The sequence below is a fragment of the Triturus cristatus genome, chromosome 2_1, assembly GCF_964204655.1.
Source record: "Triturus cristatus chromosome 2_1, aTriCri1.1, whole genome shotgun sequence".
NCBI classification, from domain to species: Eukaryota; Metazoa; Chordata; class Amphibia; order Caudata; family Salamandridae; genus Triturus; species Triturus cristatus.
In genome coordinates this window covers 379,837,139-379,863,968 of record NC_140581.1, presented here as the reverse complement: position 1 = coordinate 379,863,968, position 26,830 = coordinate 379,837,139, and positions in this window count along the sequence as shown.

Below are 26,830 nucleotides of genomic sequence, written 5' to 3'. Positions count from 1 at the left end.
CATTGAAGGAATCTTCATAACTCTGGAATTCTCCAAGTACTTCGTCCTCTGAACGCCATGGTTTAAACAGCTGCAAAAGTGCCAAGTAGTACAATTCCTTTTTGTCAGGAGTGTCGCAACTCAGCTTCCGGTGATTAATCAAACTTCCTTTTGTTTGCTTCACCAAACATCCTTACTCACCACTGACTTTATATTTTCCATTGTTGATATCTTCTGTGGCATTCCATTTAAAAATGAAGTTCTGCAGCACTTCATAGAGACACATGTTCTCAAGGTGATGACTTCTTTGTGGGTAATATGTGTCCAACATATTTGTTCTTAAAATGTCTGTACTTTCTGGTTCAAACTCTGCTAAATACTCAATTTCTCGAATAGATTTCAGTACCCGATTTCGCATTCCTGCAAGGCCTAAACTTACCCAAATTATTCTTCTGGATTTTGAGTACAGGCTTGCAGATGATAACCTATCTGAGCATTCGTAGGATCTAATTTCTCGATGCGATAACATCTTTAAACTGAAACTGTATAGCTTCTTACTGACAGTCTTCTCGTGAGAAATCTCTTCCCACATTTCCTTCAATTCCGTTTTCTCAGATTTAGTGATGTAAGATGTGACATACCGAGCAACAGCAATAGAATTGTCAGCCACATACTGTATATCCATGTTAGCATTCCACATGGATAAAATGACTGGGTTGTAGTCATTTATATATTTTGATTCTTCTTTTCTTCTTAGGTTGTAGGTATTCTTAGGCGATTTTCTTGTAATAGTATGTCGCACAGCTGACATAAAACTGTTTACTCTTCCTTTTGAAAGAACAGGTCGTGGAAATCCAAATCGACATTTTGTGTAGAATTTATCTTTACTCTTGTACTTTCGTCGACAGTATTTTCCACACCGATGACTTTGGAAACGTAAAACTTTCTATTTTAAGTTTTTCTCTTCTGTGCTTTTAGGTATAGCACATGTTGCATATCCTTCGATGAAAGATAAAACTGCTTCATCAGCATCTGTTCCAAATTTTGGGGCATCCTTGATCCACAACAGCATATGAATATGAGGAGCACCTCTTGCTTGGTACTCTTTTCTCCAAAAGAAATCCACAACTTCTCCAAGAGGTGGATTTTTTTTATTGCAGATGAAGGACATCATAGCCTCAAATCTATGATTGAAATATCTGCAAACAATAACCACGTCTAATGAGCACAATTCTCCTGCTGTCTTGTATTGGATGTTTTCAATGTTTGAATTTGCCTTTCGCAGAAAATCCAGTAAATCATCCCAAGCGTACTCAGCACAGCTCAGGGTAAGGAACCATGTAGGAGTTCCTAAATTTCGTAACATACACTTCAATTCTCCATGGCATCGGTACCAATATTCATTAGTTCCACGCTGACAAGCCATCAAATTGATCAATTGAGATTCCAAATGATCATCTCGCTGTTGCACTTTGTTGAGAAAGTCCTTTGCTGACACATTATGTAGATGTACTCCAGTTTTTAAAATGTGATTTACTGCATAAGATAGTGCAGACAAGTCACTTTCAAATAAAAGATGGAACAAATAAGGAATACTTTGACGAAATCTGGGATCTTCTGCATATAATCTTGTAGTCCGATACTCAGAAGCAGGAATTTGTACTGGACGTTCATCATATCGTCCACCTTCTCCTGTAGGAAACAGTTGGGGAAAACAACGAGCCTCCAAGCTCTCCTCCCATACACTCACGGGAGTTCCTTTTGCTTTTTTCATCTGAAACAGATCAATAGCATTTCCCACAACTTCTTTAGAATGAAGAGGATGTATGCTGAAATGTTCATAAATTTCTTCTTCTTTTGACTTATCCACTTTTTCATTTTGCCCAGTTGGTATTCCTGTGTCTTCTAGTATTTCTTCTTCATCTTCATCCATATAAATGGCTTCATACCATTTATTATTTTTTTTCAAATACAAATTTGGTCTTTGTACTTTTCGTACATCCACCAGATCCTGCCAAATTTTCTTATTCTTCGTAGGTACACCATTAACCAGAATAACTAATGGTTCAGTTTCCAAAGTATCTGCATCAATTGTTTCCATATTTTTTTTCAAATCCAATGGCAAATAGACAACTCTTCCTTTTAAACCTCTTTGTAAATCCGAAGGTGGTAATTTACCAGTTTTTGGCTCCATACGCACTATGGTCTGAAACGGATGGACACATTGAATAAGTATAGACTCATACGTATTTAAATCCGAAAGCTCTGGAGGAATTTCAACCAATTCTAATTTATTATGTACAGCTCTTGCTGGCATTCTATTTTCTTCTAACTTGTTATAACAGTATTTACAAATACGCTGATCTTCACCCAATTCAAAACAATTTTCCAGAAATATATATGTTGCAAAATCTTTCCACTTATAATTATCTTCATTTTCACTTTTTTTATACAGATCAACATTCCTTGTTTGAATTTTGTAGTGGCTTCTCCGGCAACAAATACAAGTAATATTTGGTCTTTCATTAGAGATGATAGCAAATTTTGTAATTTCATCTTCAAAATTTTTACTAACAGTAAGTTCTACATTCTCTTCTACATTTTCATCAATAACTGTGTCATTTTCTGCACTTTCTTGTTCTGGACCAAAGTAACAAAACTGAATCTCATCAGTAACCTTCACTACATCTGATACAGATCCACGGAACAGAGCAGTATTCAACTCATTCAACTTTAGTGCTGGACTTTTAGCAAAATACCATGTTCTCACAAACTTTCTCATTTCAGTATGATGAACAGCAAGCATCCTAAAATGGTGAAAAACAATTTGACAGACTTTCCTAGATAGACAAGCCAGAGAATGTCCTTGTAAACCAGTATTCTCTCTCACTCTGCATGGATCTAGTCTTTGAAGCACCTTAATTTTCTGTCTAACACTCGTTTTACTATATTCTCTTAGAAAGTCACGTAATTTATCAATAGATTCCTGACGCACAGTACAAATACTACTACAATTCCAAGTGTACACTGGGGCTTTAGGACGTCTCCCCATAACCTCATCAGCCATCACTTCTTCCTCATTTCTTGGAACCATTTTCTCCTTTTCCATTACACAACCATCCTTAACTTCATATGCTCTTCCATTGGTGTCAACTGCATGCAACAAACTATTACTTTGAAGATAACTCTCTTCATTAAAAAATGGTTCAGTACTTGAACTATGCTTCCATTCTCCTAAGAACACTTTACAAAAGTTATTTTTTTTTACTTCTCTTTTCCTTTTGCTGTGTGACTTCATTGCATTGACTAATTTATCTAATCTACGCATCCTGTTCAGAATTAAAATGAATTGTTTTTTTTTTATTTCTAATGCTTTGGTAACAATATTTTCAATTAATTTCTTTTTCTTATAAAATTTGGTTTTTTTCTTATATTTTTTCACATCCTTTAGCAAATTTAACATCACTCTTCTCTGAAACATTTTTCGACGAATGTTTTTAAAATATATTTTCCGTGTTAAGTCACTATTTCTTACTTCTGAGTCTACATTAGCATTTTGTTTTTGCTGTCGACTCTGTTGTTGTTTTGTACTTGGAACACTGTTTGAATTTATCTTTCGATCATTTTTTTTTTTTGGAAGATATTTTTTAAAAATTCTTTAGTTTGCTTACCAGAAGACTTTTTCTATTTTCGAACACACGCTTCGCCTCCTATTTTTTTTTTACCAGTCGTCTTCAAATATAGTTTATATCTTTTCTTTTCTCTTTCTTGACTTTATAGGCATCTTTATATTTTTTCAGTGTTGTTCAGCAATACCTGCAAAAAACTAAAAAAAATACCTTTATGTAATTTTAATTCATTTCAATTTTGTTTTTCAACTTTACAAATCCTATCACATGAGCTGATCCTTTCCTACGAGTCCAAGTCTTACAAAACAAGAGAAACATGAATTAAATCTCTGACAACAATTCCTGTGTGCACACAGACTCATGGTGTGATTCTAGGCAGAAAACGAAATTTGTTTGGCAATTTGAAAGCACATTTACTTCTGTTGAGGAGCAAGTGATAATTACTGAGACAGCCTCACACATTTCCCTTACATTTTAGAGAGGCAAAAAAGAGCACATCTCCTAACAGCTACTTGAGACCATCAGCATGTGTTACAGGGTAAGTGATTAGAGTAGAGCAAAGGAAATGAGCCTTGGTGACGTTGAATGTGTTTGCGTTACACACTGCTATCTGAAATACAACACACAGCTGAGTATTATGCATGGCAGTGTAGGAGAAGCTGCTGCATGTGTGCTAACAGTGTGTTTCTGGAGACTGTGTATTGTCAGGTGCTAGAGGGATCTGCATGGAGACTTTTACAAGTGCATGAAGACTGCAGATATGTGTGTAAGAGTACATCTTTGGTAAAGGTTAATTAGAGTTTTGTACATGTAGGAACTACCTCACCCATTGTAGGAGTGGATGGACAATCTACCCTGTTGATTAGAAATGTGTTACCATTTGCCTCTCATTTTTCTGATAGTGATTTCTGCTGAGTACTAACCAACACATTTGAACAAAACCAGCTGGCCCTTTCCTGAAAGTGCAAGTTTTACAGAACAACAGCAACACAAATAAAATCTCTGACAACAATTCCTCTGTCCACACAGACTCATGCTGTGATTCTAGGCAGAAAACAATAGCTGAGTACTAACCAACACATTTGAACAAAACAAGCTGGCCCTTTCCTGAAAGTGCAAGATTTGCAGAACAACAGCAACACAAATAAAATCTCTGACAACAATTCCTCTGTCCACACAGACTCATGCTGTGATTCTACGCAGAAAACGATATTTCCTTTGGCAATTTTAAAGCACATTTAGTACAGTGGATGGAGCAAGTGATAATTACTGAGACAGCCTGACACATTTCCCTTACATTTTAGAGAGGCAAAAAAGAGCACATCTCCTAACAGCTACTTGAGACCATCAGCATGTGTTACAGGGTAAGTGATTAGAGTAGAGCAAAGGAAATGAGCCTTGGTGACGTTGAATGTGTTTGCGTTACACACTGCTATCTGAAATACAACACAGAGCTGAGTATTATGCATGGCAGTGTAGGAGAAGCTGCTGAATGTGTGCAAACAGTGTGTTTCTGGAGACTGTGTATTGTCAGGTGCAAGAGGGATCTGCATGGAGACTTTTACAAGTGCATGAAGACTGCAGATACGTGTGTAAGAGTACATCTTTGGTAAAGGTTAATTAGAGTTTTGTACATGTAGGAACTACCTCACCCATTGTAGGAGTTGATGGACAATCTACCCTGTTGATTAGAAATGTGTTACCATTTGCCTCTCATTTTTCTGATAGTGATTTCTGCTGAGTACTAACCAACACATTTGAACAAAACCAGCTGGCCCTTTCCTGAAAGTGCAAGTTTTACAGAACAACAGCAACACAAATAAAATCTCTGACAACAATTCCTCTGTCCACACAGACTCATGCTGTGATTCTAGGCAGAAAACAATAGCTGAGTACTAACCAACACATTTGAACAAAACAAGCTGGCCCTTTCCTGAAAGTGCAAGTTTTGCAGAACAACAGCAACACAAATAAAATCTCTGACAACAATTCCTCTGTCCACACAGACTCATGCTGTGATTCTACGCAGAAAACGATATTTCCTTTGGCAATTTTAAAGCACATTTAGTACAGTGGATGGAGCAAGTGATAATTACTGAGACAGCCTGACACATTTCCCTTACATTTTAGAGAGGCAAAAAAGAGCACATCTCCTAACAGCTACTTGAGACCATCAGCATGTGTTACAGGGTAAGTGATTAGAGTAGAGCAAAGGAAATGAGCCTTGGTGACGTTGAATGTGTTTGCGTTACACACTGCTATCTGAAATACAACACAGAGCTGAGTATTATGCATGGCAGTGTAGGAGAAGCTGCTGCATGTGTGCAAACAGTGTGTTTCTGGAGACTGTGTATTGTCAGGTGCAAAAGAGATCTGCATGGAGACTTTTACAAGTGCATGAAGACTGCAGATATGTGTGTAAGAGTACATCTTTGGTAAAGGTTAATTAGAGTTTTGTACATGTAGGAACTACCTCACCCATTGGAGGAGTGGATGGACAATCTACCCTGTTGATTTGAAATGTGTTACCATTTGCCTCTCATTTTTCTGATAGTGATTTCTGCTGAGTACTAACCAACACATTTGAACAAAACCAGCTGGCCCTTTCCTGAAAGTGCAAGTTTTACAGAACAACAGCAACACAAATAAAATCTCTGACAACAATTCCTCTGTCCACACAGACTCATGCTGTGATTCTAGGCACAAAACAATAGCTGAGTACTAACCAACACATTTGAACAAAACAAGCTGGCCCTTTCCTGAAAGTGCAAGATTTGCAGAACAACAGCAACACAAATAAAATCTCTGACAACAATTCCTCTGTCCACACAGACTCATGCTGTGATTCTACGCAGAAAACGATATTTCCTTTGGCAATTTTAAAGCACATTTAGTACAGTGGATGGAGCAAGTGATAATTACTGAGACAGCCTGACACATTTCCCTTACATTTTAGAGAGGCAAAAAAGAGCACATCTCCTAACAGCTACTTGAGACCATCAGCATGTGTTACAGGGTAAGTGATTAGAGTAGAGCAAAGGAAATGAGCCTTGGTGACGTTGAATGTGTTTGCGTTACACACTGCTATCTGAAATACAACACAGAGCTGAGTATTATGCATGGCAGTGTAGGAGAAGCTGCTGAATGTGTGCAAACAGTGTGTTTCTGGAGACTGTGTATTGTCAGGTGCAAGAGGGATCTGCATGGAGACTTTTACAAGTGCATGAAGACTGCAGATACGTGTGTAAGAGTACATCTTTGGTAAAGGTTAATTAGAGTTTTGTACATGTAGGAACTACCTCGCCCATTGTAGGAGTTGATGGACAATCTACCCTGTTGATTAGAAATGTGTTACCATTTGCCTCTCATTTTTCTGATAGTGATTTCTGCTGAGTACTAACCAACACATTTGAACAAAACCAGCTGGCCCTTTCCTGAAAGTGCAAGTTTTACAGAACAGCAGCAACACAAATAAAATCTCTGACAACAATTCCTCTGTCCACACAGACTCATGCTGTGATTCTAGGCAGAAAACAATAGCTGAGTACTAACCAACACATTTGAACAAAACAAGCTGGCCCTTTCCTGAAAGTGCAAGTTTTGCAGAACAACAGCAACACAAATAAAATCTCTGACAACAATTCCTCTGTCCACAGAGACTCATGCTGTGATTCTACGCAGAAAACGATATTTCCTTTGGCAATTTTAAAGCACATTTAGTACAGTGGATGGAGCAAGTGATAATTACTGAGACAGCCTGACACATTTCCCTTACATTTTAGAGAGGCAAAAAAGAGCACATCTCCTAACAGCTACTTGAGACCATCAGCATGTGTTACAGGGTAAGTGATTAGAGTAGAGCAAAGGAAATGAGCCTTGGTGACGTTGAATGTGTTTGCGTTACACACTGCTATCTGAAATACAACACAGAGCTGAGTATTATGCATGGCAGTGTAGGAGAAGCTGCTGAATGTGTGCAAACAGTGTGTTTCTGGAGACTGTGTATTGTCAGGTGCAAGAGGGATCTGCATGGAGACTTTTACAAGTGCATGAAGACTGCAGATACGTGTGTAAGAGTACATCTTTGGTAAAGGTTAATTAGAGTTTTGTACATGTAGGAACTACCTCACCCATTGTAGGAGTTGATGGACAATCTACCCTGTTGATTAGAAATGTGTTACCATTTGCCTCTCATTTTTCTGATAGTGATTTCTGCTGAGTACTAACCAACACATTTGAACAAAACCAGCTGGCCCTTTCCTGAAAGTGCAAGTTTTACAGAACAGCAGCAACACAAATAAAATCTCTGACAACAATTCCTCTGTCCACACAGACTCATGCTGTGATTCTAGGCAGAAAACAATAGCTGAGTACTAACCAACACATTTGAACAAAACAAGCTGGCCCTTTCCTGAAAGTGCAAGTTTTGCAGAACAACAGCAACACAAATAAAATCTCTGACAACAATTCCTCTGTCCACACAGACTCATGCTGTGATTCTACGCAGAAAACGATATTTCCTTTGGCAATTTTAAAGCACATTTAGTACAGTGGATGGAGCAAGTGATAATTACTGAGACAGCCTGACACATTTCCCTTACATTTTAGAGAGGCAAAAAAGAGCACATCTCCTAACAGCTACTTGAGACCATCAGCATGTGTTACAGGGTAAGTGATTAGAGTAGAGCAAAGGAAATGAGCCTTGGTGACGTTGAATGTGTTTGCGTTACACACTGCTATCTGAAATACAACACAGAGCTGAGTATTATGCATGGCAGTGTAGGAGAAGCTGCTGCATGTGTGCAAACAGTGTGTTTCTGGAGACTGTGTATTGTCAGGTGCAAAAGAGATCTGCATGGAGACTTTTACAAGTGCATGAAGACTGCAGATATGTGTGTAAGAGTACATCTTTGGTAAAGGTTAATTAGAGTTTTGTACATGTAGGAACTACCTCACCCATTGCAGGAGTGGATGGACAATCTACCCTGTTGATTTGAAATGTGTTACCATTTGCCTCTCATTTTTCTGATAGTGATTTCTGCTGAGTACTAACCAACACATTTGAACAAAACAAGCTGGCCCTTTCCTGAAAGTGCAAGTTTTACAGAACAACAGCAACACAAATAAAATCTCTGACAACAATTCCTCTGTCCACACAGACTCATGCTGTGATTCTAGGCAGAAAACGATAGCTGAGTACTAACCAACACATTTGAACAAAACAAGCTGGCCCTTTCCTGAAAGTGCAAGTTTTACAGAACAACAGCAACACAAATAAAATCTCTGACAACAATTCCTCTGTCCACACAGACTCATGCTGTGATTCTAGGCAGAAAACGATAGCTGAGTACTAACCAACACATTTCAACAAAACAAGCTGGCCCTTTCCTGAAAGTGCAAGTTTTGCAGAATAACAGCAACACAAATAAAATCTCTGACAACAATTCCTCTGTCCACACAGACTCATGCTGTGATTCTAGGCAGAAAACGATATTTCCTTTGGCAATTTTAAAGCACATTTAGTACAGTGGATGGAGCAAGTGATAGTTATTGAGACAGCCTGACACATTTCCTTTACATTTTAGAGAGGCAAAAAAGAGCACATCTCCTAACAGCTACTTGAGACCATCAGCATGTGTTACAGGGTAAGTGATTAGAGTAGAGCAAAGGAAATGAGCCTTGGTGACGTTGAATGTGTTTGCGTTACACACTGCTATCTGAAATACAACACAGAGCTGAGTATTATGCATGGGAGTGTAGGAGAAGCTGCTGCATGTGTGCAAACAGTGTGTTTCTGGAGACTGTGTATTGTCAGATGCAAGAGAGATCTGCATGGAGACTTTTACAAGTGCATGAAGACTGCAGATATGTGTGTAAGAGTACATCTTTGGTAAAGGTTAATTAGAGTTTTGTACATGTAGGAACTACCTCACCCATTGCAGGAGTGGATGGACAATCTACCCGCATTGGAGAGGCTGAGAACTCCTCAAAGGAGCTCTTTAAAATTTTTAAAGAAATCTCGGTAGTATCTAATGAGAGCAATGCCCAGAATGACTCTGTTGAATCATGCAATAATATTGCTAGATATTTTGCTAGCAAAATTACTAACATCTATGCAAATTTCTCCAAGGATCTGCCCTCGGGCTCTGCTTTCACTGAGAATTTGGAGATCACTCATGATAAGGCATGCCTATACTGCTTTACTGTTCCTGGTACTACTACTCTAAATAATATCTGTAAAAGCATTAAATCGGGCTCCCCTCGAGATCCTGCCCCTCCCAAGATTTTAGCAGCTAGCCTTAAAGTCTTAGAACAACACTTCAGACATATTCTCCAACTCTCCTTTTCTACGGCCATCCTCCCTGTGGAGTGGAAGCAAGCCATTGTACTTCCAATAAAGAAAAAACCTAACATAAGTCAGGATATCCTTGAAAATTTACGGCCTATCTCGCTGCTACCTTATCTGGCGAAGGTGGCCGAAAAAATAGCTAACAGTCAACTCATGGCCCATCTAGAGTCTAATAAAGCTTTCCACAGCTCTCAATCTGGGTTCAGGGCAGGGTATTCCACTGAAACCGCCCTTCTGAGAGCGACCGAAACCTTACGTGCAGGTGCGGATAAGGGCCAGACTATGGCTTTGATTATGCTTGACCTTAGTGCCGCGTTCGACACTGTGGCACATTCCATCTTGCTGCAGTGTCTGAACAAAGCCGGGGTCACCCAGGAAGCACTGGGCTGGCTTAAAGCCTTTCTCACCAACCGCTGCTTCCAGGTTCAGAGAGGCATGCATCGCTCTAATAGCATAGCTTTAGAACAGGGGGTACCTCAGGGCTCCGCCCTGAGCCCCACCCTGTTCAATCTCTACATGGCCCCCTTGGCGGAAGTGGTTGAATCGTACGGCATTGAATTAGTCTCATATGCCGACGATACCCAACTCCTCCTTTCCCTGTCTCAAGTACCCTCCACTGATGCTAACAATTTTAAAACCTGCATGCAGGCTCTGGCAGGCTGGATGACCCAGCACTGCCTGAAGCTAAATGGCTCTAAAACGGAGGTTCTGGTAATTGGAGGAAGGGATGCGAGCTGGACCAAGGAGTGGTGGCCATCATGTTTGGGACCGCTACCCACTCCCTGTAAAGCAGCTAAGAATCTGGGGATCTGGGTTGATCCCAGACTCTCTTATGATAACCATGTACATAAAGTGGTTGGGAAATGTTTCGGGGTAATGAAGACCTTGAACCGTACCCTTGACCTTCTCCCTCTGGAAGCCAGGCGCACTATGACCCATGCTCTAGTGACCTCGAGGATAGACTATGGCAATGTGCTTTTGCTCGGAATCACACAAAAAAACTTCAGGAGACTTCAAGTACTCCAAAACACAGCAGCACGCCTAGTCCTTAGACTTCCGAAAAGATCAGCCTCTATGCCAGCCCTAGCCACTCTGCATTGGCTCCCCATAAAAAAGAGAGTCCTATTTAAAGCTCTTTTAATGTGCTATAGGATTATCTCACACAAAGCTCCCCTTTATATGACAGATCTGGCTATCCCATACGAGCCTAATAGAATTCTCCGCTCTGGGGGAACTGGTTTGCTTAAAATTCCCCGCGTCAAGAAAGCCAGAATGGGCGGATGTTCTTTTCGTGTTATGGCTGCCAAAGAATGGAATTCTCTCCCCATGAATATCAGGCTAGCGGATTCAGAGCCCTTGTTTAGAAAACTTTTAAAAACCTATCTGTTTTCTTCTTAATTGCCCTCTCTTGGCTCTGACTTTTCTCCACAGCGCGGGGACACGCCGGGATGGCGTCACCATGCGCTTTACAAGCTCCTTTATTATTATTATTATTATTACCCTGTTGATTTGAAATGTGTTAACATTTGCCTCTCATTTGAGAGATAGTGATTTGTGCTGAGTGCTAACCATCACATTTGAACAAAACAAGCTGGCCCTTTCTTGAAAGTGCAAGTTTTACAGAACAACAGCAACACAAATTAAATCTCTGACAACAATTCCTCTGTCCACACAGACTCATGGTGTGATTCTAGACAGAAAACGAAATTTTCTTTGCAAATTGAAAGCACATTTAGTACTATGGTGGAGGAAGTGAAAATTACTGTGACAGCCTGACACTTTTTTCTTATATTTTACACAAGCAGAAAAGAGCACATGTCCCAACAGCTCCTTGAGACCATGACCATGTGTTACAAAAAAAAACTGCCCCTTTCCTGCGAGTGCAAGGGTAACAGAGCAAGAGCAACACAAATTAAATCTCTGATAAGAATTCCTGTGTGCACACTGTCTCATGGTGTGATTCTAGGCAGAAAACATTATTCCTGGGTGATACCAGTACACCTTAACTTATAGTGTATACATACTCCATAATATCTAACATGTTCAAGGCACTTAAATATCTTCCTTAACATAAAATATAAAACACCACTTTTAAAGTGGTAGGAAAATGTACCATGCAATTTTCAAATGTGTTTGCATTTGCCTCTTTTTTGTGAGTAACTAATTTCTGCTGAATGCTAACCATCACACTTTAAGCAAACAAACTGCCGCTTTTCTGCGAGTGCAAGGCTAACAGAACAACAGCAACACAAATTAAATCTCTGACAACAAATCCTGTGTGCAGACAGACTCATGATGTGATTCTAGGCAGAAAACAGTATTCCTCAGTGATACCAGTACACCTTAACTTACATTGAAGACATACTCCATAATATCTTACTAGTTCAAGACAGTTACATTTCTCCTAATTCACAAAATGTAAAACACAACTTTAAAACAAGAATGACAATTCTATTATTTATATCAAAATACACCACATACTTCCCCTCTCAAACTCATAACTCACCTTTAAAATTAATTAGTTGAGAAAGAAATGTGGCACTCAAACAGCAGATTATCAGAGCCAGAATCTCAGAGCTGTACACCTCTCTCCTCTCTCCACAACCAGTAAATGGCAATTTTTCCCTCTCTTTTTTCCCACATATACACGTTAATGTAAAATCACAGTGCTTCCCACATTTCTATTGGTTGCAACTTTCAACCCCTTTCCAAATCATCCCTTCCCCCAACATGACTTCTGCCTGCTACCATAGCAACAGCTCATGGAACACAGGTGTGAGCAGAGAGGTCAGAAGTTCAGCACACAATGTTTCAAATCCAAAGAGCAAGAGTGCTTGACTTTTCAAACCTAACAGCAAATCCAAAGTAATGTTCATTGGGAACACATTTTTCTGTACCAATCCAAAAAATGCTTTTAAAAATGTAAACATACAGCCTAGTTTTAACTGTAAAATGGTTTGAATCAGCCAATGAGTTCTTTTTATTAAAGAAAAGTATGTATGCCTCCATTTTTCAACTGTCTTTCTTTTCATATTGCCATTCTACTGAAAGACACCTCCTGAGTGCATCCTGTTCTCCTTGGAAGATGTTCACAGTGTGGATTGTAGGTCATAGCTATGTCTTCTGGAGTGAAAAGTATGCAGAAAAAAGAGGTATTTTCAAAGACCTTGCTTTGCCAAATGTAGACATTAAATGGATTGGTCGGAGAGGGTTAAAGTGGCACCAATTAATGCCTTTGGTGAAAACCTTTCTACATCTCCCACAGCCTAACCTTATTACTGTGCACTGTGGTGGTAATGACCTAGGCACTTTAACTGGGGTAGGTCTGGAAATGCTTATTAAGGACACCTTTCTGCAATTGATGTCACTTTTTCCACAAACTGCCTTTGTATATTCTAATATATGCCAAAGGCAAAAGTGGAACTGGTCCAACCAATTTTGTCCGCAAATTGACAAAGCAAGAAAGCACGTCAATAAGTCTGTTTCTGCTTTCCTCAGAGACTATAGTATGGGTTCTATATACCACAACAACTTGTGTTACAACATGCAAGACATTTATAGAGGAGACGGTGTACATTTCAATGATGAAGGGAACAGAGTCTTCCTCTTGAACTTTAGACTCTGCATCGGTACTTACTTGTAGGTACCAAAAAGCACTCAATGAACACAAGGGCTCTTTTTAGAGCCACCTAATATCTAAACACTTAAACGTGATTTTTAATTCAATTTTTTTTAATGTTTTTTTTCGGGTGCGCGCTGGGTGCGCGCACCTCACGATGTTTTTAAAAAAAAGTAAAATCTCTTTTTTGGCCCTTCGTGGTCCTACTGTGACCCCCTGACAATGGCTAGGGGGTCAAGAACTCCCTACTCTTCCCCCTATTCACGTTCTCCACATTTCCTTTTCAGTGCGACAGACAAAATGGCGGCCGACACTTCCTGATTTCGACCGATTCGAATGTTTACTGACATCTAACAACCAATCAGAATTACGCTCGCGCGCGGCAGGGTGCGCGCACAGGGCTTGCACAGTGCGCGCACCCTGCGCGCGTATAGATATTGATATGCTTTTAAATGCTATTTTCTCAGGAAATACTCAACAGATTTACACCAGACCTGCGAAAGGCACTTCCTTGACCTTATGGCTACCTCTCTGCCAAATTTCAAGTAATTCTGTTCAGCCGTTCGGGCTGTAGCTGTGTCTAAAGGTCCTATGGAAAAATACATGGGGAAAACGCGTTTTGGGACCCCCCCTTTTTCTCGGTCCCCGCTTGACGAATCCCCCCGAAACTTTCAGGGTAGGAGCTGAACGGAGCGCCCCATTAGTTTTGAAAATTTCGCGAGGATTCGTCAACCGGCGCCAAAGTTATTCAAAATAGAATTTTGAGATTTCCTATGGAAACACGATCCTAACTATAACTATCTACTGGTGACCGCCAGTAGATAATATATATATATATATATATATATATATATATATATATATATATATATATATATATATATATATAGATAGATATATATAGATATATATATATATTAAAAAAATTGAAATTTAAGAAATAAGTTTGAATATATAGCAGAGCAAGAGAGTGTTTATTCATGCAACAGAAGATAGTCACCTTATCAAAAAAGAGAGTGATCATGTGACATAACTCAAGTACTACTAGATTATATTGTGTTTCAATTGCAGGAACATCAGAGTTTCATAAAATCCCAGAGAGTCTGAAGCATAAAGATATTCTGGAGGAGTATCATTTGATACTGCTAGGGTGGAGGGCACTATACAGAGATAATATGTTAAAGCTACTAATCTTGTCTTTAGATATACAGCCAGTAGACATCATTGTCCAGCAGAGTGATGAATCAGAGTAGTGATATATAGTCCCTGTTTCTCTCTCTTATCCCATTCCATTTTCCTGTGTCTGCTGCTAAACGGCATACCACTATTGTGTAAAAGAATATGGAGAAGTGTGGAAAAGTACATCACTCCTGGTGTATTCAGGTCATTCCAGTCTGACATCCCATTCCTCTGAAGTCCTATTCCCAGTGACAGATACCAAAGACTCACAATGCAGCAGAATATATCATAGTCTCAGTACAGCAGCTGGTCTTCAACTCCTTCTACTGTTGAAATGCGTACATTTCTATTGATCAAACTATTTCCTGCCATTGTAATTTGAAAATGAGATCTTTCCATTTGCAAGATTTTACATTGCTCAAATACCTCCAGGGAGATCATTTCTTTTCTCAAAGTGTGAGATGGATTTCAAAAACACATTGGGGCCTCCACTGAAAGCCATACAATGCAAGTGGACTACTAAATGGCGTCAAAAACACTGAATGGCAAAAAACTTGCCAGGCACTTTAAATAAGTTGTGCCCAATGCTGAAAGGAGTTATTTTTTGCATTAAACATTTTTTTATTCGTTTTTAATAAAGCAATGCAAACAAATGCATAACTATTACACACTGGGGATGACAGTTACAGAATCACAACACAACAAATCATGAAATGAAAACTCCCAGTTGCACCCAGCAGGAACAACCCACTGTATCATGGAAAATGATGGTTATGGTGTTAAAACTACAAAGAATTGTATCGACTGCTTCTCTAATCACTAGAGAAGAGAGTTTCCTGCCTTCACCCTTCTAACCAAGAGCACTATCTCATGCAAAGTAGTTCAATAACCTATCAAGAAAACAAATCTTAAGCATGTAAATTAGGTGGCGGCATCAGAAGAATGGCCTGCGGACATGTATCCAAACAGAGGTTTCCATAAAACATCAAACTTCATTTGTTGCCTCTTCACATTGGCAGTGAGGCACCCTAAAGCCAAGATATTACACAGTAGTGCTTGACGTCATGTCAAAGGTGGCATTTCCCTTTTTACCATGATACCACAATCATGAGTTTCGTCGTCAAGACACTGCCACTACCATGATCTGTCAAGATGTCTGATTACACATCATCCATAATGAACTTACCTGTTACCTATCTATAGGTTGCCATGGTGTATTGGTCCAGGGTTTCCCAGTCCCTACTAAGATTGTGTTTCCCAAACTCCTGTATCTTTGTCTGATGGGTGAGTTTGGACTCTACTTTTATCATACACAGCTTAGATATAATCCCTCTGCTGCACATGATCGTGGAAAATTGTTTTTTAAATACTGTCTTTTCCCTGGCTTCTTTCAATACACATTCATATCCCAATGTTGCAGTAGGCCATTGTATAGTATCTCAGATTCATGTGTGAAAGATTTGACAATGCACTTATTGAACCTATATGTTGTGTCTGCACCCTCCTATCCTCCATTCATCGAAGAGCACATAGCAAAGAACCTTTGCTAAATCAAGATTTGGGTAAGTAGTAGTATTTTGAGATGATTGGAGGGGACATTTTGTGCTTACGTGATATCTTATCCCAGGTGCCTAGAGTAGTGCAAATTGGGATACTTAGGTAACGTGCCTCAACAAGCCCCAGCTCAGCCATACAATATCACTTGGGCCATATCTAGCACCTCCATTCTCGCATTTGGCTAAATTGTGTCAGTTTCAGTTTTGGGCCTATCTATCAGCACACTTAAATGTGTTGCTGATAAAATACAGAAAAGTCTGGCAAAGCCAGCCCCTAGCGTCTTTTAATGGGATTATTGGCCTAGACCCCTTCTACACTACGTGGGATATGGCTTATTGTAGTGAGTCCAGAACGCATGGACGAACCCTCACAGTAAGTGCTTGAAAAAGATGTAAAACTCTTGGGAATAAATAATATGGGGGGACAGGGGTCATCCCTGTCTTGTTCCCCTTTGCAACTGCATAATGATAGTTGAATGGCCATTCGTAGTAATCCTAGTTGTGGGCTGTGGTTTGTCAATATTGTTTTAATGAACCTCGGTCTAAATTGAAACATCTTCATGTCCAAATGCATTAAAAAACCAGTCTACTGACTCTAACACCTTGTCAGCGTGCTGTGACACTAAGACTACTGAGACTATTGTTGTAGTCTTACGACCAAGTGGACTGCCCTCCTGATGCTATCATGGGTGTATCCATCCCTGACAAACCAGACTGATCTGAGTCTGTCAGACCCAGACGTTAATATGCTAATCAATTGACTAGCATTTTCATATACAATTTCACATCAGTGTTTAAGAGGGCAATGGGCCTACAACAGATTTTTATGGGGGTAATAATAACAGTGACACCTGCTTCACATATTGGGGATAATGGCTTCCCCATCTCAGCTGTAAGATTGCATTTGGCTGTTTATTTAGGAATTAATTGAGGAAGGCAAAAAGATTTACAAAAATGACCTGAATACCTGCTGAGTCTCTGGGCTTTGTTCAGGGGCGAACGACCTTTACAACGCGGTCGTTACACCGTGGTATGTTTACATCGCGGTCATTACAACGCAAGTTGTTACAACGACTTGCGCTGGATGGGGCTATGCACTAAGGAATAGTATGATTTACTGTTTCAACACCTTCCCTACTGTTATGTAGGCTGGAGTTGGAATAGTAAATCATACTATTCCTAAGTCCAGCGCCCTCCAGCGCAAGTCGTTGTAACGACTTGCGTTGTAATAACTGCGATGTAACGTACCTCGGTCTAACGACCGCGTTGTAACAACACATATTCTTGTTCAGATTAAGAGATTCCATAGCTTGCAACACCTACATGTTGATGATGGATCCAATTCGCCAGACCAGCAGACCTCAACCACCGCCTCTCGTTCCACATACCCACCAGACACCTTCGCTCCACCCAACTATCCCTGGCCACTGTACCTCAGTTCATTAAGACCAGGACTGGAGGAAGATCCTACTCCTACCTCACCACCACAACCTGGAACACCCTGCCTCTCCAACTCAGCTAACCCCGTCAATGACCCAATTCCTCTAGACCTGGCTCTTCAACTAAACCTCAGCGCCCAATCGAACCTGCAACCCCCCATCACCCAGCGCCTTGAGACCCTCACGGATGAGTAGTCATGCTTAACCAGTACTCATTGATTAATTGATTGATGGATATTTCTAATAACTCACAGTGTACTTGTAGGAGCTTATGAATGGTTTGCTTGCTCGATATAATTTCATTGATCCACAGCGTAGTATGGTTGTGCAGAGCAAAAGTCAACATAAAAATCTCCAGAAGTCTTATACCTAATTGCTTTCATTTGTCAACTTCACCCCTGAGCAAGAGAGAATTTCCTTGACACATAGCCTAATCTTCTTTTACCAACCTTGTTACCTGCCCCTAATATTGCCTCTTGAAATGTATAAGGGCTAATTCAGATTAATAAGTAAGTATAGTTCTTAATTGACCTTTGATAAGTGAAAAATATTGAAGAATTCTGAGTGAGGCATCATAGTGCAAGGGAGCCTGCGTTACCGGCAGGATTGTTTTTGTGCAGGAAGGGACACCTTCCTATGCAAAAACAATCCTTAGAGGCACTTTCCTCTTTCTATGTGTGATGCATTATACTAAAATCCAAATAGGGTGTATGAGAATTCCCATGCTCCACCCATGGAATGCCTCATAGTTTCAAAGTGTAACGTAACATTGCGCAAGCTGCTGCATTGTGTTATATTTCTTTAAAAAGCCACCCAGTGTGGTACAAATTGCCTGTTGTATGGCTTTGTAAACTGAAGCCTTGTTTTGGCCTTGTGCCACCTTGCAAGATGCAAGCACAAAGCAAAGGCAGGATAAATTTGGGCCCCATTTTGAGCAGAAAATGCTTTGCAAGAACTGCAAAACTGGATGTGTCATACACTCCACTAGTATCATTCGCCATGTGTCGTTTGGCACTACATGGGCAATATATTGGTCCTGGTATATCATTAGCCTTTAGGATGGGAAGATATACCCTGCATGTGATTTTCACGCAGATGGAGCCCATGCATAATACTATTAAAAGCCAGGATACACTGGGTATGGTACTGATGGAAAAAATACGCAGTTTCGCCCACCGCTGGCTGACAAAGATTGTGTAATGCGGTCAGGGCTCTCAGGGGTCACCCTCAGCACCTCCAATATACCAACCTTTTGAGCTTTTGAGGGAGGAACATCTCACTCCCATCATATACTTTGCAAGTAGGGTGACCAACCATCTGCAAATTTCACGGACTGCCCGTTATTTGGGCCCCTTGCCCGCTGTCCGTGAGCATTTCTTTCACGGACGCCTTTTGTCCGTAATTTTGAGGTTGGCAGCAAGCTGTGCTGTTCCCCTGTGACTATCGGAGCCAGCTCGCAGTTCTCTGAGGCTGCAGCAGCCCCTCCCCGACCTCGCTCAGTCAGGCCCATTGTCATTCTGATGTAGCTGATTATTAGGCCTGGGCCAAAATTCCGTTCCGTTCGAGGAAATTGCGATAATTTGGCATTTTCGCGTTCCTCGGAAAGCGCGAAAATTTCAAAATTTCCGCATTGCGCAGCTTAGCGATAATTTGTTTCTTGCTCGCGCTGTAAAATAATACATTCTCGGGTGCGCGCAATCGCCTTACCTGAATCCCCGCGTTGCCGACAAGTTTTCTCGATCCGGTCGCGTTCTCGTGACAGTTCATGCCCGCAGTAACGTCATGCCTCGCGCGATCACGACTTTCTTCTCGCGATCAAGCACCGCGAGACAAGTGAAGACAAGATGGCCGCGCCTGCGAGCAACCGCATGGGTAAGTTTGCGAGCCGCGACCACGCAGAAAATACCGCGAACGGGCAGGAAAAAAACTTCCGCATATTCACGATATTTCCACGTGTTTGCGGAGATTTTTAACATTTTCGCGATAATTTGCGAAAGTGAATTTCGCAAATTCCACCCACCCCTACTGATTATCACCTAAAGAATGACAATGGGCCAAAGGTGTAGGGTAGCACCCGGGGTCAGATAAGTGTGTCATGGCCCTTCCTAACTTTGATCTGTGACTAGCAGATCAGCACAGGACAGAATAAGAAACAAATAAATAAAGCAAGAATAATCACTATGATGCAGCTGTGTGTGTGAGTGGGGCGGGGGGATACAGAGGGGCAGATGGTGCCGAAGTAGCCAAAAGCGGTGACAGAAAGAAAACAAATTATGATAATGGTAAATGAAAAACAAGCACAGGGCAAATGTAGTGAGAAAGTGAAGGAAGAATAGAATGCAAATAATGAAAGAAAGCTGGAAAGATAGAGAAAGATTTAGATTTAACAATGGAAGGAAGGACAAGAGGACGATGAAATGGAAAAAAAGAACACAAAATGAATGTAAATGTGGAATATGAAAATATGAAAAGAAAATGAAATATGAATATTGGGGCAGATTTACAAGCCCCTTGCGAGACAATTACGCCGCCGTTGTGTCACTTCTGTGACGCAGCGGCGGCGTAAACCATGCGCCATGTTGCGCCTTATTTACAACGTGACGCATCTAGGGAGATGCGTCACGTTGTAAAGCCCTGCGCTACATTAAACCTGCGTCAGGTTTAATGTATGCAGGGTGGGCGTTCCGTCGGAAAAAGCCTCGGAAAAGTGACGCAGTGAAATCTACAAGATTTCACTGAGTCACTTTTCCGACGCTTCTGCGTCAAAACCCTGCGCCTGCTTGAAGCAGGCGTAAGGCATGACGCAGCATGTTTGGTATGGGCAGCCCCTGAGCATTGCTGGAGTTGCGTCGTGCTTGCGACACGACTCCAGCAATGCGCCGCCCTGCGTCACACATCTGTTTATCCTTGCGCCACGATGCGCTGCATTGTAAATGCGGCACATCTGAGGTGGCGCAAGGGTAAACTTGCGTGACGCATCTTTCCTGGCGCATCCCTGCTGATTTGCAGGGATGCGCCAGGAAACATAAATCTGCCCCTTAGAGAATAGAGAGAATGAGAGATGAAATGAAAGGATGCACAGACAGAAAGATGGAAACAAAGGTGGATAGAAAGAAGGACATAAGGAAAGTAAGAAAATGAAAAGACGGAAAGAATAAATGACAAAAGTCAATATAGGTAAATGCAGTTTTTGACCAAGTTTCTTTCCTGCTGTAAAAAGCATAATTTTGCATTATTTTTGCAAAATTTCATCAGGGGAACAATTTTCACAGACTTAAAAGGGAAAGACCTGGATAGCTCACTTTGGTCCTTTATTTAGTGCCATATATAGCGGTGGGTATTTTATTTTTCTGGCTACTCCCTTGCAATGGGGCCTTGTGTAGTTACAGCATGTGGCGTGCCGTCCTCTGCATAGGCCTAGGGCACAGCATGCTGCTTTTGTGGAGGAGCTGTGCTGGAGGACTAAGCTACATTTTGAAATATCCAACAGGATGAAAGGCAAAGACTTCTGAGTGTTTTGTGTGCCTGCAGTTTTCAGGTCATAACAAAAATGTCTATTTAACTTTGGTGCTTAATGTATCTCTTGGAGAGATCTGAGTTTTCACTAATACCGGTTTTGACTCATCATAAAGAAGCATAGAGGCATAGAGGCATAATGCACCTCTTGTAAAGTACAAAGTGTAACATGCAGAGCAAAGTATTAATTTGTATAATAATTGTAAAGACAACCCAACCACTATGTTATGTGTTATACCCTCAGTTTGAATTTCGGGGTCACTGGAATTCTGCGATTGTGCGGCTTCCACAGTTTTCGCATGATTATGGATTTGCCGCATGCGCCACATAATCCATCATTAGCTGAATATATCTGAAAATTCTAATTTAAAAACGGTTTCTACCTCAAATGGTTAAAAAATAACTAAAAAGGCTGTGACGTTTTGCAAAGGCCCTTTGTAAAGGTTGACTGGTCACCTTCGTTTGCATATTACTATATTTGGGTATTATACGGGTACTAACAAGGTGCAACCTATTCCAGAAAGTGTTAAAATGGGCAAAAATTAGAAAATAATATGGTAATACCATGACAAAATTTGCAGCATTACACTGCATAAATTCCCTTTTCCTGCCAAATAATTTAGTCAACCCTGCAGCATAATTTGGCCCTCCCTGCTGCATCATTCCAGTGGCACTGCATATAGTACCTACCAGTATGGATGCCATGTGACTCCTACACCTTGTAGCCCTGCTTGTCTTAAGTTACATTTCCTATAAATGTATATTTCTTCACTTCTCTGCTTCTTTTCCTTTTATTCCTGCTGCGGCCACACACGGAGGGGATGAGATGCTTCGTCCTCCACACGAATACTCGTCGCCAATGTAAAGATCCGCTTAAAATGAAAAAGGTCCGCTCTCAATAAGTTGAAGTAGAATTTAATGTAGATCATTAGCAAAACATCCATCACCCAGCAGTTACAGAGCAACGGTTATTGGGAGTGCGGGTTAGAACGCTCGCCACGTTCCACGGGCGTTCCAATGGTGGGGGTGTGTGGAAGGAACCAAACAAGAACTAAACATAACACATCTTCCTTCCAATACAGTTTTGAGAACACAATAAGGTCAATACGTGACATAGTCTTTTTGCCAACATGGTTTGGAGTGCACCTTTCTCATGCACATCCTTTCATCAGGATTGGTATCCTGGTGGTTACTGTTAGGTCTTACATTACTCTCCTTTTGGGTAGAATCATCGCTCCTATCATGAACTATTCTGTCAACACTCCAATACTGGCCATCGTCCAACTTTACAACATTCTTAAATACCTTGCTTACCACTTTTTTCCCCGAGAATTTAGAACAGCCAGACATTACAAAATTAGGTAATTTCACATTTACAACATCACCTACTTGGAAGACTCGAGGCGGCCTCTGTATTCTTTCATTGTACCTATCCACATATTTCCTTTGATTGAGTTGTATCTTTTCCATGATCGTACCTCTACTCACTTCCTCTTCTCTTCCCCCAACAAGCCACAATGGGCTTAACTTGGTACCTGGCACTCTACCTTTAAGAGACTTAAATGGTGACACGCCAGTGACTGAGTGAGGAGTGATAAGATAAGACCAAACCATGTCCTCCAGTGCTTTCCCTACATTGCTGCTATTTTTAACATTGAGTTGGATGCAGTCCTTAATCATGCGATTTATGCGCTCTACCAGCCCATTTGCCCTAGGGCAGTACAGTGGTGTAAGTTGATGTACAACCGAAAACTTGTGCAGGAACTCTTTTATACATGCAGATGTAAATTGGACCCCATTATCTGTGACCAAAATCTGTGGTACCCCTTCGGTACGAAAAACTCCTTGGAGGAAACTCTTTACACTTTCAGTAGTGATGTTTTCTACTACCTTGACAGTTATCCATTTCGAATGGTAGTCTACTAATGTAATAATAAATCTACCGCCTTGTCCTCTTACATTTAGTGGGCCAACAATGTCCATGGCTAATTTGACCCAAGGAGCAGTAGGAACTTCCACTGGAGAAATGTTCCCTTTGCTCACCACTTTACTCTTGTCACTCATGGTGCAAGGTATGCACTCTCTTACTTCCCTCTCCACCATGGTGTCCATTTTCGGCCACCAATAATGTAGTTGAATTTTTCTTTTGGTTTTGCTGCAACCTAAATGACCCTCATGTGCCAAATGTAATACTTTTCCTCTTATGCCCTCTGGAGGTACCAGTTTGTTCCCTCGATATAGGTTAATACCTTGTACATGTAACTCGTTTCTCACTTCCCAAAACAACTCCTCACCCTTGTCCAACATTTTTGAACTGCACGGCCACCCCTCCTGGATACGCTTTTTCACCCTTGGAAACAACTCATCCTTAGATAAAGCTTCCTCCCATTCTGATTTGTCCAACCCATCAGAGACTGCAGACACTACAATTTCTTCTCCAGGTTCCTCCTCACTTTCCTGATTCTTTAGCGGTAACCTGGACAAGCAATCGGCTGCCTGATTCTTTTGCCCAGGTATGTACACCACTTCGAAATTGTAACCCTGGAGGCCTAGGAACCATTTTGATATCCTAGGTGTGGATCTTCCTAGATTTTTTGTTGAAAAAATACTTACTAAGGGCTTGTGATCTGTCCTTACCATAACGGGTATCCCCACACAAATGTTCTGAAATGCAATATGGCCCAATAACATGCTAACGCCTCCCTTTCGATTACTGAGTAGCGTGATTCAGCTGCAGTCAGAGCTCTTGATGCAAATGCCACTATCCTTTCTCCATTTTCAGTCACTTGACTGAGAGTAGCTCCGACCCCCTTTAAACTCGCATCTGTAGTAATGATGGTGCGTTTACTAGTGTCGAAACATCCTAGGAATGGTGCCTCTGATATACCGTCTTTAATCATTCTGAAAGCCTCTTTACATTTTCCATCCCACTCAAATTTAGTACCTTTCTTCAGTAAGCACCTCAAGGGGTAAGTAGTGTCAGCAAAGTTCTTTATAAACTTTGAGTAATACTCTGACAGCCCCAAGAAGGACTTGATCTCTTCCTTGTTAGTAGGACATGGCGCTAATTTAATGGCATCTACCAGATTTGTTTTAGGCTTGATTCCTTCTTGTGAGATGACATGCCCTAAATAAGTAACTGAACGGACACCTATCTGGCACTTTTCCTTCTTCAAGGTAAGGCCTGCTTCCTTCAATCTACTTAGAACCAAACGTAGTTTCCCATTGTGTTCAGCCTAATTTTTTCCATACACTAACAAGTCATCTTGGAAACATAAAACTTGCTCCAACCCTTCCAAAATTTTCTGCATTGCCCTTTGGAAAACTGCCGCCGCTGAGGCTAAGCCAAATGGCATTCTACAAAATTGGAATGCCCCAAACGGCGTTATGAACGTTGTCAATGCTTTACTATCAGGGTGAAGTCTTATTTGATGGTAAGCTGATGACAGATCAATTACTGAGAAGAGTTCAGCTCCACATATCTGGTTTAACATTAAATAAATATTAGGCAAAGGGTGCCTATCAATCCATATGTTCTTGTTTAACTCTCTTAAATCTATGCATAACCTGATGCTGTTAGTATTCCCTTTAGCTGTGATAACTATGGGTGCAACCCACTCAGCACTTTCCACCGACTCTATGACCCCTTGACTAAGGAGTCTGTCGAGTTCCACCCTCAATGGTTCTTTCATCATGATCGGAATATTCCTACATTTATGAGCTACTGGCTTTGCTCCCACCTTCAATTTTATTCTATGTTGGTATTCTTTCATGCACCCCAGTTGGTCTGTGAAAATTTCAGGAAATTCATCAAAAATCTCTGCTCCACACACACCTCTTCCCACCAACATAACCGGAGTATCAGCGCTGGGGTCCAACTTCATTCCAAGGTCTCTCTGGTGTCCCCATCCTAGCAGGTTTGCCCCTTTCTTTGCGATATACACTTTTCCAACTGTGCTCCTGTTCTTGAATGATATCCTCATAATGGCTACTCCATCTAAGAGAATAGGATCCTTGTTATACCCTACAGGTATTACATCTGGAGTGTGTACTTCAATCTTCTCCTCCTTAAATTTCTTCCAAAATGTCTCACTATTCATGAACGTGAATGGTGAACAAGAATCTGCAAACATCTCCACCTTTTCTCCATCTAGCCCTATTTCACATTTAGGTAGCTCAATGTGGTTCACACTGCTTCCCTCCAAAACCCTCACTTGTAACACAAAGTTCCTTCTGTATCCTTCCCCATTCTCTACACTGTTCACTGTTCTGCTTGACATATCTTTGCACGCTCTTGCAAAGTGTCCTTTGCGATTGCAAATTCTGCACGTAGCTGTTCTTGCCATACAATTCATACTATTAGCCAAATGCCCACTACTCCCACATCTGAAGCATTTCAACCTGTTCTCACTGTACATCTTCTCTTTATTGATCACCTCCTTTCCTTCTCTCTTCTTTACATTCTTTATAGCACAAACCTCTCTTAGTTCCTCACTTACCTCATTCACACTGTTATCACCCGTTGTGTTCATTTCCTTCATGCATTCCACCAATGCTCAACACTCTTGGCAATATCTATTGCCATTTTCAAGTCTGGATTTCCTACAAGTAATTTTCCCTGAATCTTCTTGTTATTCGTACAGCGTACAAGTTGGTCACGTATCAAGGATTCTGTAAGATCATTAAATTCACATGTATTTGCGAGCCCTCTTAAACTAGCAATGTAGTTTCCTACCTTCTCATTCTTTCCTTGAACCCTTCCATAAAATTTATGTCTTTCAAGAACCACATTAATTTTGTCTGCAAATTGAAGTTCTAGCTTCCTCATACTACAATCATATACATCTCCCCCTTCTTCATCTGCTTCCTCATCCTCTACCTCTGGCAAGCTATCGAAGATCTTCCTTCCCTCTGCCCCTAGATTATGAAGCAGAATATGCTGTCTCCTTATTGCTGAAAACCCACTTGCCCATATAGCAATGAGGTAAGATTCAAAGCTTTTCTTCCATTCTTTCCATATGACTAGCGGTTCCCCTGCTTCGGATAGAAATGGTGTTGGTTGTAGCATACTTGCTGCTGCCATAATGATCACTCTATCACACACACAAATACTGACTTTACCTCACGTATGGTCCTTCACCCTACGCACTATCAAAATTACTTCACTATACTCCTTAAAATGTATTTTTTTAAATTGTCTCGAGTTCCTCTATTCCTTTCACAACTTTATAAGTGTCTTTACAGTCACTAAGTTCCAGTAGATAGAAATCTTCCTGACTACACCCCTCCGATATTCTTTTCACTCACAACGATAACTGTCTCACCATACTTCTTCCAGGTCAGTTTCCACCTACTGCCTCTTCCGATTGAGTTCTCCTCAATTAAAGTTTCCTCCTGTCTCCGTCCAGGCGTCCTTAGATTGTTCACGTCTCACAGCAATGCTCTGCCAGTCTTTATCTCCTTCTCACGCACCGCTGGTAACCATCTTACGTGTAATTAGTTAAATCCACGCTGCGCATGCCTGACGAAAATTCGCCCCTCTTCAGGTTTCACTCACGCGCAGA